General features: G+C 44.4%; 1 long non-coding RNA gene across 1 annotated transcript; it reads right to left on the reverse strand.

The window, feature by feature from the left end:
• Positions 1-512: 512 nt before the first annotated feature.
• Positions 513-11,057, reverse strand: LOC110391045. Its single transcript, XR_002433952.1, has 3 exons — positions 10,640-11,057; positions 10,108-10,187; positions 513-3,728 (listed from the first exon to the last, which is right to left on the reverse strand). It is a non-coding gene; the product is annotated as an uncharacterized LOC110391045 (long non-coding RNA).
• Between the last annotated feature and the right edge of the window lie 5,235 nt (positions 11,058-16,292).

A 16,292-nucleotide genomic window follows, 5' to 3' on the forward strand; every position in this document is an offset into this window, starting at 1 on the left:
ATCAAGCATCAACATTGCATCAACTGCAGTTTTTAAAGGATATCTTCAACTAATTGTGGAAACGAAGAAGTGTTTTCCTTCTTTCTTCTCCCTTGCCTGAATTGAGCCCTGACATCACCTTCCTCGGTGAGCTTGGACACAGCTCGGTGAGAACTCACAGACAGATAGATTAGTAAATAGTGCTCTTTACTGAAGCTGAAGAAGTGCAGATTCTTTCGTATTGCCAGCAATAAATGCCTTGTCTGCAGAGCACGTGCAAGTAACTGGAATGTGAATAATACAGCCAAGGGCAAATGCACTAAATTACAGAATGACTCCACAGAGATTTCTTGTGGGGGGAGATTTAACAACAGAGAGCTCAACAGACTCTGGTAGATCTTATCGCTATGAGGCCTCCGGAGTCTGGAGACAGGGCTAAGGTGTAAACAGAATACTCCTTTAGTATGCACAGCTAATGTGGTCACATCTGCGACAGTTAAGGAACCCTTTGTTTGTTATCTATGATGCTGTGAAGAACTTAAGGATAATTAACTGTGAGTGGATTTACTGCTTACCAGTGAAGGATATATAAGATGTGTGTAAAACACAATAAAGAGGACTTACTATTCTGATGCCACACTGACTGAGAATTTCTCTAACGGGACAAGCACTGACAGTTTCTAAGGTTCCCAGAGAAGCACTCAGCCTAACCAGCTATGTGCATCTCATCCAATGGGTACACATCTGGAGGGGGAAAAGAGGCTCAGCCCATCAACTGATCCCAGAAGTCAGCGACGTCCTCCGAGCTTGCATGTGATGGTGTCTTCCTAAAGGACGGGAAACTCTGGCCACAGATACCATTGTTACCATTGCTGTAAATTCTCTTTGCTTTGCTTCTAAAAAAATCCGAGCACATGCTTGAGGAAGCAGGGTCGCACCTTGGAGGCGGGTAGGGTAGGCTTTGGGGTGGCAGTCTGTTTTGGTATGTTAATACGCTTACAATAAGCAAAGTTCACCCAGAGAACATGACTTTAACAGAAAATGACAAAGGGCAGTTTCAGGATGACAGCTCTATTTTTTTGTTAGTTACGCAGTAAAGCCTTCCAGATTTGAATGGAGCTCATAGAGAGAAAGCAGACAGACTTTTCACATGGTCTGAGATGGACAGGACAAGGGAGAAAGTCTTTAAACTTAAAGAGAAGCTATTTAGATTAGATGCTAGTGAGAAATTTTTCATTCAGAGGGCAAAAGTGGCTGCCCAGAGAAGTTGTGGATGCCCCGTCCCTAGAGGTGTCCAAGGCCAGCTTGAATGGGGCCCGGGCAACATCATACAGTGGCTGGCAAAGCTGTCCACAGCAGGGGTGTGGAACAAGACTGTCTTCCAATCCAAGCAGTTCTGTGATTCTGTGATATGGTGCTATGGTCGCGCTTGTGTGTGAACATTATATGACTCCTTGTTAAAAGAGCACAGAATCATAGAACGGCTTGGCTTGGGTTGGTTGGAAGGGGCATCGGAGATCATCTTGTTCTGACACCCTTGTTTGTAGGCGGCGTTGCCAACCACCGTATCAAGGGGCCCAGCGCGCCGTTCAAGCTGCCCTTGAACACCTCCAGTGATGTTTCACCTTCTGAGTGACATCCAATGGAAATCTCTCACCTCTTTGTGTTTAAAGACATTCTCCCTCTTCCTATTGTAATCACATCACATCAAAAGCACATCTACCTTCTGATTATAAGCTCCATTTAAATACAAGGAAGGCTGTAATGAAGTCTTCCCGGATCTTCCTCTTCTCTAGACTGAATGAGCCCAGCTCCCTCAGCCTGCCTTCACAGCAGAGCTGCTCGAGTTCTTTGATCACCTCCATGGGCCTGCTCAGGGCCTGCTCCGGCAGCTCCCACATCTTTCTTGTGCTGCGGTCCCCAGACCTGGAGACAGTACTGCAGATGGTGCCTCACAAGGGCCGAAGCAGGGGGCAAGGGCGAGCTGTCAATCCACTCACTCATCCTACTGGCCACCCTCTTTTGATACAGCCCATGATAAGAGTTGGTTTCCCATGCTACAAGCATGTGCTGCTGGCTTGGGTAATGTAGCTGACTTAGTCCACGGTACAACTAACCACACTAATCTTTGTACAGGTTTTCCATGACTATTGGTTGTGATTTAAATTTCTCTGTACCTTTACTCACAAAGAGCGGTCTTTCAAATAGATGCTATATTGTGAGCAGCAACCAACCATGATCATAACGAATGGAACTTCCTTCAATCAAGCAACTTCTCCATCAGTGTGATCTTCCTAAAACAAGCATAGAAAACAGGACAAAAGAATAATTTCTTGGTCCATCATGACAGTGAAGAAGTACATCAAGTTCTGGAAAGAAGAAAGGTGGAGGACACCAAGAGTGGGAAGTCCTCTTTCGGACCTTCTCTTACAGCAAGCAGAGTAATGAACCTAATACTTACATCCCATCAAAATTTTACTCGCACTTCTTGTTTGAAGCTTGTTCTTAACCACTGCCCTGATCACTGAGGTTTGGAAGATGGCTAAACAAGCTCCACTGCTGGAAAGAACCTGCTCGCTTGTATAACACAGTCTGAACTTTCGGTCGGGCCTGTTAAAGTAAGCAAGAAAGTGTAAAGTGCACGTACAGGCACAGAGGCAAAAGGTGAACGCAACCACCCTGTGGACTGATACATCAGCTACTGCTTGAATTGTGGTGGCACTGCCTCCTAGGCTACTCTGCAGTCTCATGTAAAAGTACCACTGTGCCTCGATCCTCCATGAAGTACAGTGAGTTGGGATAATCAATCACTCCGTACAAAACTGGAAATGCTGCTCCCGGAGCTATGGCCTGATCGAAGGGGTACCAGAACGGTAACAAGCTGGAGAGCACTGGAATGGCATGGTTAGGAGAGGGAGTACCAGGATTGTCTCTCTTGCAAGCTGAAGAGGCTTACGTTTCTCTATACTGACCTTAATCCCTCCAAACTGACTGAGAAAGAAGACGAAGGAAGGGTGTGCTTTCACTTATTGAAAGACGAGCAAAAAGAAAAGAGAAGGAGGGAAAGAGAAAAAAAAAATCAAAGGAAAGAAAAGCTAGTCACCACTGCGGATCCAGGAGTGCCCTGAGGGTCTGTTCTCCTCCTTATTCTGGCTGGTCGAGGACATGGTGGGAGGAGCGCTGCCAGCTGTGGGGTTTGCAAGGCCTTTATGCCATATGATGCTCCCTTCCAGTTGGGCCAGGAGCTGCTGCCAGGCACGGAGTGTCCCGTATCATGCATTGCACTCATGCCACCATCTGAAATCAGGCAAGAAAACTCTCTAACGCCAGTGTGGTGTTAGAAAGTGGCATTCCTTGATTCTCACGGTACAGAAATGGAATCTTCAATTATACCCACAGCTGTTGACCCTCATTCAGAAGGTGGTAAAACTCTCGGCTTGACACATCTCTTCTCTTTCCCTCTGCTCTGGCATTGAGTCAGGCTTTGTATTTTGGTCTTTGTGTTCTCTCGGGAGATCTTGCAGTGCGTGATTTAGAAAGAAAAGATCACCCCCCAAAAAAATGAGTATACTCCTCTGAAAGTAACGTCTGCTACTTATTTCCATGGAGTAGAGAACAGATAGAAAATGTACAATAACATTATTTGATAGAGCAAGTTATCAGCTGCAGTCCGCTGTTGTTCTGCACAGTCACCGCCATTAGCTTCGCATTTTTCACCAGCGATGAATGAGAACCAGCACGCCTTGCTCCTAAAAAAAAAAAAAAAAAAAAAAAAATCTGCACTCAGTGGAGGTGACCAACCCTCTGTCAAACAGCTGCTATGATGGCATTGTTCCCAGGAAAAGGTTGCCCACACAGACCATTTTTCCACATGCTTGAATAGATGGAAGGCACCGAGTCCTTACCCACTCTATACAGTACAGCCTTCAGATCCTGTTCTCTCCAGTCTACAGTTTTTTGGCGTGAGATCATGTTAAAGGCCTTACAGAAATCCAGGCAGATGGCATTGCTCAGTACTCTCGCCGACTGACGCCACAAGTCAATCGTAAAAGGCCACAAGATTGGTCAGGCGCAAGCTGCCCTTGGTGAAACCATGCTTCCTGCCTCAAATCGCCTCCATGTCTTGCATGTGCCTTTACATAGCTTCCACATTCCTAGAGATCACAAGCTCAACCAGGGCACGTTCTTTACAACCCAGGTTACCTTGTGTCTCAGCATTTTAATGAGCTCACCTGCATTGGTCAATATATGGCTTAAGTATGCCCTAAGTAATCATTGATGGTGTGTGTAAGTGTAATTGTTGATGGTATGTGGAAGTGTAATTATTAATGTTATGTGGAACTGTAATTGAGGAAGTTCCACAGTGGAACTGTGGAAAAAACAGCAAAAGGGTGAAGGAAAAACAGTGAGTTTGAGATATTAGAGTTTGTGATCTGCACCGGCCAAGGCAGATGTGTGCCGGCATGAGAACACTCCCCTGCACCACCCCTGTGCTGCAGCTCATAAGCAGAAATCTCAGAGCAAGTGAGAGGGAGCTGGGGCTGGTGACTCCTGTTGGGAAGAGTGTGTTACTTGTGAATGGGGCAGGTAGGGGACAGGTCTTTGGAAGCCAGAGTAGCCTTCATCTGCAGAGATGTAGGAAACCAGATATTACAGTGTTAGCACTGGAAGCCTCTGGGGGAAAGGAGGTTAGCATTTTTGTAATAATTTTTGTAATTTTTGTAATAATGAAAGTTTGGAAAGTGAAAAAGGTTTGAGAAAGACACAGGCTGAGGAAGGCAAAGATGAGCAAGGTGTAACAGGGATGTCAGGACCAAGAAGAGAAGTGAGGGATTTGGAAAAATTGATTGAGGAACAGAGATAGTAAGGAAATTGGGAAGAACAATAGCAGCTGCTACTGTTCCTTCACTAAGGGGACGTATAGATGGACTGTCAGCTGAATATGAGCCAGCAGTGTCCCCAAGTGGCCAAGAAGGATGATGGCATCCTCGTTTGTATCAGGAATGGTGTGGTTAGCGGGTCTAGGGAAGTAATCAACCCCCTGTACTTTGCACTGGTGAGGCCCCACCTCGAGTTCTGTGTTCAGTTTTGGGCACCTCAGTACAGAAAGGACATTGAGGTGCTGGAGCAGGTCCAAACAAGGGCAACAAGGCTTGTGAAGGGCTTGTAGAATACGCCCTGCAAGGAGAGACTAAAGGAACTGGGGCTGTTTAGTCTGGGGAAGAGGAGGCTGAGGGGAGACCTTATTGCTCTCTTCAAATACCTGAAAGGTGATTGCAGCGAGAGCGGGGTTGGTCCTCTTCTCACTGGTGACAGGTGATACAACAAGGGAAAATGGGCTCAAGTTGCACCAGGGGAGGTTTAGGTTGGATATCAGGAAAAACTTCTTTACAGAAAGGGTTTACAGAAAGCACTGGAATAGGCTCCCCAGGGAGGTTATTGAGTCACCATCCCTGAATGTGTTTAGAAACAGTTTGGATGTGGTGCTCAGGGACATGATTTAGTGGTGGGTTGTTAGAGCAGTATGGTTAGGTTGCGGTTGGACTTGATGATCTTGAAAGTCTTTTCCAACCTGAGCAATTCTATGATTCTATGATCAGTGGAGAAGCTGTCGCAAGTTGAGTGGGAGGGAACTATCTCTGATTGCAAAAGCTGAATGGCAAGAACCTGGGAAGTTACCTGGGAAGTTTACCCTAGCAGAGCCACTGGGTAAATTCCAGCTAGGGGAGCAGGGTAAAGGGGTTTATTTTCTGGTGGATACAGGTGCCTCTTACTCTGTGCTACATCAAGAATTATCACCCATAGATGCTGATTTTGTAGCAGTAGTAGGAGCTACTGGCTAACAAGGTAAAGCTTCCTTTTTTGAGACCAGTTAAATACAGGCTGGGAAAACAAGCAGGAATACATGAATTCTTGTACATGCCGGGTTCTCCAAAAACATTACTTGGGCAAGACTTATTAGAACAAATGGATACAGAGATTAATTCAGTAAAGAAAATTGGAGGTAAGAGTCAAGGCAAGACCAACTGATTGAAAATTTTAAGTCTGGCCTTAACACAAACTGGGAAAAACAATGTTGTACCTCCAGAAGTTACAGAAATCTTAAATCAGGTATACCCAGGTGTGAGGGTGTCAAGGATGCCTGGCAGAACCAAAAAAGCAGCCCATTACAAGTTAAGTTGAAAGTGGTACCCAGCACAGTCAGGGTAAAGCAGGTGCCCTTTGAGGATTCAAAATTGTAGAAGGATAGAAGAAATAATAGGTAGTTTTTGGAGTTCGGATTATTAACTGAATGTGAATCCAAATTCAACACCTTGCTGATGAAAATTTGGATGGCAAGAGCTATAGTTTGGTACAAGATTTGAGGGCAGTTAATAGAATTGTTAAAGATACATACACAGTCATGGCAAATCCATACACTTTATTAACTAAGTTAAGGAATGAGAAGGTGGGGTTTACCATCTGGATTTGAAGGATGCCTTTTTTGCCTGGTTTTGCCAAAGAAAATCTAAAGTTATTTGCCTTTGAGTAGGAAAACCCCAGTATGGGGAGAAAAGACTCAGTTCACCTGGACAGTGTTATCTAGGGTTGAAAGAACTGCCCAGTGATTTTTGAGAACCAGTTAGCTCATGAGACTTGGGTTCTTCCATCCCTAGGTGGAACTTTACTGCAGTACATGGATGCCACAGAAATGAAAGAAGACTGTGTACAATGGACTGTGAGTTTGCTGAATTTCTTGGTTTAAACGGTTATCAAGTTTCTCAACAGAAAGCTCAACTGAAAGCTCAACTCCAGGAAAAAAGCTCAACTCAAGGAAAAGGAAGCTCAAAAAAGCTCAACTCAAGGAAAAGGAAGAAAGCAATTTGCCGAACACCAACACAGAGCTACCTCCGAGCCAGCAGTGCGTGACTTCTTGGAGACTGTCTATGCCAGTCAGCCAGATCTAAAGAAGGAACCACTGGACGATGCTGAGGATTCCTGGAATCATCGATGGAAGCAGTTTTGTGAGACAAGGAAACTGTAAGGCAGGATATGCAGTAACTATTACTGACAAGGTAATAGAAGCACAACCATTACCTGTATGGACTTCTGCTCAGAAGGCTGAAATAATTACCTTGACAAGAGCCTTAAATATACGGACAGATTCTAAGTATGCATTTGGGGTGATACATGTTCATGTTAACATCTGGAAAGAGAGAGGATCACTCAAACATAAGGAAAACAAATTCAGCATGGTGTACATCTACCAAAAAGCGTGGCTATTATACATTGCAAAGGACATCAGAAAGGTGACAGTGTACAGGAAATTGGAAATAAGATGGTGGATCAGTTGGCAAAACAGGCAGTTAAAGGAAAAGAAATTGGTGAACTGGCTTTAATCCCAGATGGTAATCTTCAAATCTCTGAACCTGAGTCTGACCCTGTAAAGTATTCTAGAGGGGACAGGAATCTAATTAATGATTTAGAAGGGAAGAGAGCAAGCTGGCAGATGGGTGCATACCCAGATGGATGCATTGTTGTGCCCTTTAGTATCTTACGGAAATTGGTTCTAAGAAAACATGGCAAAACATACTGGGGGGACAGACACTCTTTGTAGGTACTTGAACAAAGTAATTGTACAATCCCTGTACCAGGAACAGGGTAAAAGTGGGGCCTTCTGGGAAAGGGAACCTTCCAGGACAACAATGGCAAATAGATCAGAATTTGCTAGAAAAGGGGGGTCTTGGTACTAATTAATGCTGACACTTTTTCAGGTTGGCCAGAAACCTTTCCTCAACAAACAAATAAGGCAAGGGAGGTTTCATGGATATTATTGAATGAAATAATACCCAGGTTTGGAGTGCCTGACATGATATTAAACGATAAGGGTACTCATTTTGTGAATGGGTATAATAACAAGTTAGTAAGATCCTAATAATCAGTCGACAACTACACACCCCTTATAGGCCCTAAGCAAACAACCAGGTAGAGAAGATGAACCGTCTACTAAAACAACAGATAGCCCTCCTACAAATAAAGGTCAAGCCTCAGACTTGAGGCAAGGGACTGTATCATCCTAACTGTTCTATCAATCCAGGGGATTTGGTATATGTTAAGAATTTTTCAGGTGATCCATGGGAAGAGAAGTGATAGGAATCCATTAACTGAAAGACCAACAGCTTTCCAAAGTTTGGGAAGGGGGGGAAAACCCCCCCTGGGGGTTACCAAATTGGAGAAGGAGATTGTCAATATTTCGGCCACCACGGAACAAATAGAGAATGCAACCACAAGAGCCCTAGAAAATCTGCAAGTAGAAGTTTCATCCCTAAGCAAGGTAGTGTTACAGAACCAAGTAGCCCTAGACATACTAGTAGCTGAAGGAGGAGGTGTATGTGCACTAATTAATACTAGTTGTTGTGCCTATATCAATAAAGAAAAAGAGGTAGAAATGGATATACAAGCAATCTGGGAAAGAGCAGCCTATTACATCAGGTAGCCCAGGATGATACTTCATTTGGGTTTACAGACATGTGGAATAAACTAATTAACTCGGTTCCTAACTTTGCTTGGCTAAAGCAACTGTTTGTAGCAATGGTTATACTAATTATATAATATACTAATACCTTTATAGTGTTACCTTGCATATTTGTACAATGTTCTCTCTGGTGCTGTTGGAAAGGCCTAGATGATTATGCCACCTGGAAGAGACATCATATGAACCACCAGGTGTTAACAGGAAAATACTTCAAGAATGGACAATGGGGTACTGCGGCAAAAGAACTGAAGCTGAGAAAACTGACAAAAAGTAACTTGACATGCCACTGAGTTATGTCAAGCAGGTATTCCCTTTATTATAGAGCTGGGTGCATGGGGTATCGCTCCACCACCAAGCGCACCAAGAGAAGCAACGACTACATATTTAAAGGTGTAGTGTACACATATCCATTACCTTCTAAGGACAGGCAGAAATTCCAAGAAATGATTAACACCTCTGGTGGTTGTGGGATACATCCTCACTGTAAATTTCCAACCCTGTAAGGGGGAGTAGCCCAAACCAGTTCCCACTGACATTATATTGAGCTGAGACATCTGTTTTGCCATCTTATCTTCAACAACAGGACATCGGTTCTACTTCATTATCTTCACTTGACAACAAGCTTTGCGACCTCCTTGAGCTTGAGCTTACATTTACACAAGCCTCCTGTCCTTCAGTTTATATCCACTCAAGTTACACAAAAAGCTGTTCTCATGATTCAACAGCTTAACAGCTATCACAAATCAGGAACTGGGTCTTAGTGACCTTTAGATATTTCCTGATATGCGTTTCTTCTTTTTTTAAACATGGCTTTTCTAAGTAGTGAAGTATATTACGAGATCACTCTGTCTCGAATCACAAGAACTTGTAATCGCAAGGGTGAGGAAGAGAGATTAAGGGCACTGAGGCAAGCAAACAATGAGAGGTTGACCAGCAGGCGTTATGATGAAGACAGTTCAAGGAAAACCACCGGATGGGCTATGATAATCTGAAAAGACCACTAGATGGCAGCAGAGACTGCTGACTGATGATATGGGGGGGCGTGATAATATTAATGATTTTTGGAAATATAATGAACGTGTAACATCTGTAAGAATATAACATGTTTGAAAACTACTAATCGGGGAAGCACTTATGGAAGATTCTTCCCCAGCACTGGCAATATCTGCTTAACGGTAATAAAACTTTTGCTGCTGAGTTTTTTCGCATCAATTTCTTCAGTTCAGGACCTAGATCTGCTTAACTACATGCCATCAATGCATTTCATGTCCATATCTCCTCTGAGATGCTGTTTGCTCCCCTGGTGCAATTCAGCCAATCCCATTAGCATCAGTCTAAAACGTTATAACAAGAAAGAGTCATATGTGAAGACTTAAGCAGCAATGCCATTTTGCACAGATGCTGGCCCTAGTATTCTCCTGTATGCATGCATGTATAGATGTAACCTGCAACTCTCCTGATAGAAATCAAATAGCTGTGTCAATACAGCATACAAGATGGTGAGAAGAAGAAAATAAGCCACAAAGAGGGAGGCAGCAATAGCATATGCATTTGAACTGAGGAAAACATAGCCACAATCTAAATCCCTATTTTGTATATCTAGGTATACTCACTTCCTTCTCCTTCTAATGTGTGCATGCTTTGATGTTGCTAATTGGCTGGTCCATATTATTTCTTTTGATTCATTAGCTGTCTGAGTGAAAAAAAAAAAAGAAAAAAAAAAAAGAAAAAAAAGGTTTATTTTCCACCAGCCTGATGAAAAAGCTTTTGAATTCTCTGGAACCACAGATAGAAAACATCAAATATCACTTCCCTTAGTCTTGGTACAATATACAAGGGCTACTCCAAAAGTAATGCCTGCTATCTTATTATGTTGGCCCATGATGGCAGAGGCAAATGTTGATGGTACAACAGCAGAGGCTGAACTTTCCCACCAATATTCTGTTATATTTTCTTGCCATGTGATGGATGGCAGCAGAGGGGCAATCAAACAAAACGGAGTCTGACATGGAAGTGAGGATGAAGCAAAGGTGCATGTAACAATCACAAAGATCAACGTGATGGAAAGGTGATACAAGAAGCGTAATGACAGAGGGACTAACACAATAGAAAGGTGTTATAAAAGAAGGAAAAGAGACTGCTCACCTGCCTCCAAAGATCTAGGCTCACAGGGGAAAACTCCACCAATGAGCAATCTCCAGAAAGAGATCCTTCCTCAGTGGCAGTCAACCCTTAAATGAGGTCTAAGAGAGGTGGAGCCAGGCTCCACTCCCAGGGCTGCCCGGCTCCTTTCCCCAGGTGCCCAATCAGTGGTTCAGGCTGTGACTCATCAGTTCTCATACACTCCCTCCCATCATGGCATGAACTCAATGATTGAGCTGGTTGAAGGGTGAGCCTTCCCCAATACAAGGATCCAACACACCGCAACGCTTGTACAATTGCCCGTCATGATGCAGGTTGACATAACATAAGATGATCGATAGTCGATTTGTGGTTGAAGATTGTGTTCTTTCATGGGCCAGTGCTTGATGACATTACTGGAGGCACACAGTAGCTTGGACCTGCAAGGGTTCGGCCTGCATTCCATCAGTCCCATGTAGTCCACCACTGGATGTCATGCTGATCTTACAGTGACACTGGAGTATCTTTATATCACGTTGCTCTTCCCAGTGATTCTGTGGACTCAAAGAGACTCACAGGGAGTAGTGCAGATGTCTTAGAGGTACTAGAAGCGGAAGGGCTGCCTTTCAAGTCAAGATACAGGCTGTGTTCCTGTCCTGGGTCAACACTTGGGCTTACACTGGGGCATGTCCCAGCCATCTGTACTATACCCTTTGGCCCAATATCTGAGGCTGCATACCTACACTGGGTACCAAAGGGGGAGTTCGAATTTGCCACAGGGATGTGATTAAGTTCTCCTTAGTAATGAAAACCAGAGTGTTGACCATGACATCTGCAGGCCATATACCTATTACCAGGGGGACGACCAATCCCCCAGCCTCCAATAACCTCCCCAAGGTGCAAGTAGGCCACACCATTTTGGACCTACTTGCTCCTTCCTAGGCCATTCTGTTTCATGGGTACCTGGTCTCTAGGTTCTCAGGGGCAGGGAGGAGAAGATTATTTTCATTGCCAATTTGGGGTCTTACCCAACTATCAGTACCTGTAATTTGGATCCTAAGTGGAGAGGCCCTTGCTGTCTGTGGCATCTTCAGGGCACTGGGTCTGCAGTCTCTAGGCCTTTCATTCAAGTCCTGCAGGGTTTCATAGAGTCTCTTTGTCCACTCCTGCAGGGACTGAGAGTTTGTCTTCAGGGCAGCCTTAAGAATACTGTTATAATGCTCAATAAAGCCTGCCCACTTCGGATTTTATGGCAGGTGTAATCGTCACTCAGTATTGTTTTCTCCTACTCAGCATTGTATCATCGTACCAGTAAAATGAATTCATCGGTCACTCTTGATGACTTGAGGTGTCCTGTAGGCAGCTATCAACTTGGTGAGTGTCTTGATAGTATATGCCTGCTTCGCTCTTGGCTCTGGATAGGCCTGCATTAGCCCACTTGCCATGTCGACACAGGTCAGAGCATATCTCGCCCCCTCAGACCGAGGGAGGGGTCCAGTGCAATTGACCTGCAATCGCTGGAGAGCATTGCGTCCTCTAGCAACGTGCGCTGTTGTTTTGAGCAATGGTCTTGGTCTCACCCTGGAGCAAACATCACAGTCTCAGCATGCCTGGTCGATATCAGACAGCTGTATGGGCAGACCCCATCCTTTAGCAGCTGCCCACATTGTCTTTTTTTAGGCATGCCACGGCTTCTGATGTAACCAGTGGACAATGTTCTCAGATGGTGAATCTTCAGTCCATCGAACTCGGGCCAGTGTGTCAGCTTCATCATTTCCCAGTGACTGTATAGGTCACTGGCCAGAAACATGGTAGACATTTATGGTCCTGTATCTAATCACATTCCAGATGTCTAGCCACATATCTCTACCACAGATTGGTTGGATATGGATAGTCCAGTCCTGGGTGGCCCACTGTGCAAACCAAAGAGTGAGCCCCCAGTACACAGCCCAACTGAACATGCAGATATTCAGTCACCGGGTTCCTTGGTTATAATTATCCACACAGCTCGCAGCTCTGCCCACTGGCTACTTTGACCATCCCCCTCTTCAAACCAGATTGTGTCAGTGGAGGGGTGGTATGCCACTGTTCTCCACTTGCTCAAGTTGCCCTTACTGGTCCCATCCACATACCAGGCATCTTCAGGAATGGGATATTTCCCCTCCTGAATGGGACTCTTCTCCAGTGAAGTGGCCGTTGTTTCTTCCGGTGCATTGCTGTGATACATCACTGGGCCTAGGATCTTCTGGAGTTCTTCTTTCAGTAGTGACGAAGGCAGACTACTCCTCTGGCTGAGATAGGTGGCCCATTGTGCCACTGTCTGTGCTTGGGCCACCCCTGTCTTACGAAGGTGGGGCAGATCTTTCACCCACACCTGAATTAGCAAAGTGATCTTAACTATGATCTCAGATGTTTGGGTTATTGGCTCTACTGCCTGTAATGCAGAGTAGGCAGCCAATAACTGTTTTTCAATCATACTGAACCTTTTCCATACCAAACCTGAGACCAGAACACAGTTGGGGTTTGAAGAGAATTTTGACACTGCCATAGGCCCCAGCTGAACCCATCCTGAGTTATGTGGACATTTAGTTCAGCAGAAAGGGTTGGATTGAATATAACCAGTGCCTGGGCCTGTTTAACAGCTAGTTTCGCATGCTGGAATGCTTCTTGTTCCATTTTTGGAATTTCTTCATGAGTAGATACAAAGGCCTCAGCAGCTGTGCTACATGGGATATAAAGGCACGCCAGTATCCCAATATACCCCAAAATTCTTGCAGCTGCCTTGGCACGGTAGGGACTGGGAATGCCTGAACCTTGTCTGTTATTGCACTGGGTAGTACTTTGGTCTTACTTGACCAAACTTCACACAGGAATTTTACAGACAAACCTGGTCCTTGCACTTCTTGTGGGTTTATAGCCCACCCTTTGTCTTGCAAATGAGCAGTTAATGGATCTACTGCCCTTTCTAATGCCTCCAGCTAGTCAGATGTCAAAATGAGATTGTCAGTATAGCGGTACAGTTTAATCTTATCAGGATTCTTCCAGTGTCCTAGGTCACACACCACTAAGTTATGGCAATAAGTTGGTGAGTGCACATACCCTTGCAGCAGGTCCTGAAAGGTCCACTGCTGCCTCCCCATGTAAATGCAAACCAGTCTTGCAATTCTTCATGAACAGGAATGAAGAAGAATGCACTGGCCAGGTCTAAGACACAATGGTAAATTTCTATCTCCCTACTCAATGTGTCCATCAAGGAGACAATATTGGGTAGGGCTGCATGAATAGGTGGCATGACCTTGTTTAACTCTCTGTAATCCATTGTCATTCTCCATGTGCCATCTGGCTTCTGCACCAGCCATATGGGGGAATTATATCCTTATAATCCCTACTTTTTCTAGCTCCTGTACTGTTCTTGATACTCACACTCCCCACCCCCCCGCCAGGAGTCTCTACTGTTCAGTAGAAGTAATCTGGCACAGTTCCAGAAGGTGAATAGACTCATGCTTCGCATGGCCTCTTAATATTGCCTGCACTGCCTGGACACTAACACACCTCTCTCAGTTTGAACTCTCCTATGGTTGTCTGGGGAGTCAGACCCCATACAATGTCTATGCCCAAGATGTATTACCTGAGGTCTCAGGTAATAGCCACTTTATACTCCGGGGGCGGGAGACACCCAATCCCCAATTTCAACCACATTTAGGTGACAGGAATGGTCTGTTCCCCAAAACCACCGATCATCACTCTGTTTCCTTGGAATTTAGTTGGATCGCCATAAACGATTGATGTTTCTGTACCTGTGTCAACCAGTGTCATAACCCTCTGTACACTCTTTCAGGATCAAAAAATTGTCAGTTCAACATAGTTGAAGTCCTGACTGGAGGCCCTACTTACAGGGGGACTAACATCCCCTGTCACACCATGACCTGTCTGATGACCAGGTCTTTTTCTTCAGGTGGTTCGAGCATTGTAGCTCAAGTCACCTGAGGAGGCTTTTTCCTTCTATTAGGGACTATAAAGTCCTCTAGGTTCCAAGTTCTTACTGGTATATGTTCAATTATTCATACCCCTTCTCTTTTGAGGGTATTTTGAGATTTCTCACAACTGTCACCATAATTGAAGTAAAATATGATTAGGTTGCTGGTCAATCTTGGCAAAGGACACTCGTATAAGATAATTGAACATTTGTTTCCGGGACACCCATATGGAGCCCAACCAGGGTGTCCAGGGGGCAGCCTTTACGGTCTTAATGACTGGGAGTACCTCAGCTCCTTCTACTGCCGTAATATTACACCTTGTTCTTAGGTGCTCTGTCTCCCCCAGATTGGCTACTAACTGGGACTGGGCAGTCTGTTGGACAATGGCCTCCAAGGCCACCATGGGGTTCAGTATGGATACTAAAGTTCCATAAAGGTGGGAGAGAGCCCGCTGTAAAACCAAGTCCCACATCCCCACCAAACATTTTGCTAAATCCAGGCTTTCAAATGTTTCTTCATATATTGCCTCCCTCATGCCCAATTCACGGATATACATTTGAAGGTCCTCCATGGAGGACCATAAACCTGTATGCAATGGTATATCAGCCTTATTAGGCCAAGTAATGTGGCATGTTGCCATTAACCAATCTATTAATGAATTGTTTTTGTCCTGGTGTTGTACGGTGGAACATAATCTTTGCCTAAGGGTAGGGTGTGAGGTGATAGATGCCAGTTTAGAAGTTTCTGGTCCATTAACTATAATGCTTTCTGCCCCCAAATCCCATGATCTTAAAAGACAAGCTGGCATACTTTCCCTAAGGTTTTGTCAAAATTGCTGTACTAAGTCCCTTAATTCAGTTGCTGTATATGGGCAGGCTGTCACATGCAGATGAGTTTGACCAGGGGACCATTCATCAGGGGGCACTCCTGCTAGTCTATCTTGTACTTCATTTGTGTTATTATAGGTCAGATCTCAAATGGATCCATCTCAAGTGGAGCTGCAAGATCCAACCTTGAAACTTTGTCTTTTGAATCATACAGGTCCATTGAGTTACGAGACTGGGTATTTTCTAATGCAACATTCCAGACTTGTTTTATAGGGAAAGTCAACCTTGATTTCTTTCCCTTTAAAATGCCAAGTTGCTGTTCTAACTTATCAATATAGTCATGTAGCAGTTGATTTTCATTCTCTAACATGTTATTTGAAAGTTCTGCTTGATTTAACACATTTAATAATGGCCAAGCCACAGTGGATGCAGCTACTTGTCACTCTTTTGTGAGAGAAAAGTCTTTATCTAATCCATGGAAGTAATCTGCCATGCGTGATGGGGAAGAAATATTTCCACTAACCTGCAGGGGATCCCATTTTTCAGTTATGGCCACAAGTTTGTAATATGGCAATCCCAGAAGTCCTGGAATATGTCCAGGTATAGTTTTATCTAGAGGGGTAACGTTCTCCCCCTTGACTCATTTAAAGATATTCCACAGAAAGGACATTCTAATATTTTTAGCTTGGCTGGCTTGCCAAATGTAACAATCAGAAAGATCAACATGACAGAAAGGTGATACAAGAGGTGTAATGACAGAGGGACTAATACAATAGAAAGATGTTGCAAGGGAAGGTAAAAGGACTGCACACCTGTCTCCAAAGATCTAGGCTCACAGTGGAAAACTCCATCAAGGAGAAATCTCCAGAAAGA

The sequence above is a fragment of the Numida meleagris genome, unplaced genomic scaffold (assembly GCF_002078875.1).
Source record: "Numida meleagris isolate 19003 breed g44 Domestic line unplaced genomic scaffold, NumMel1.0 unplaced_Scaffold276, whole genome shotgun sequence".
Lineage (NCBI taxonomy): Eukaryota > Metazoa > Chordata > Aves > Galliformes > Numididae > Numida > Numida meleagris.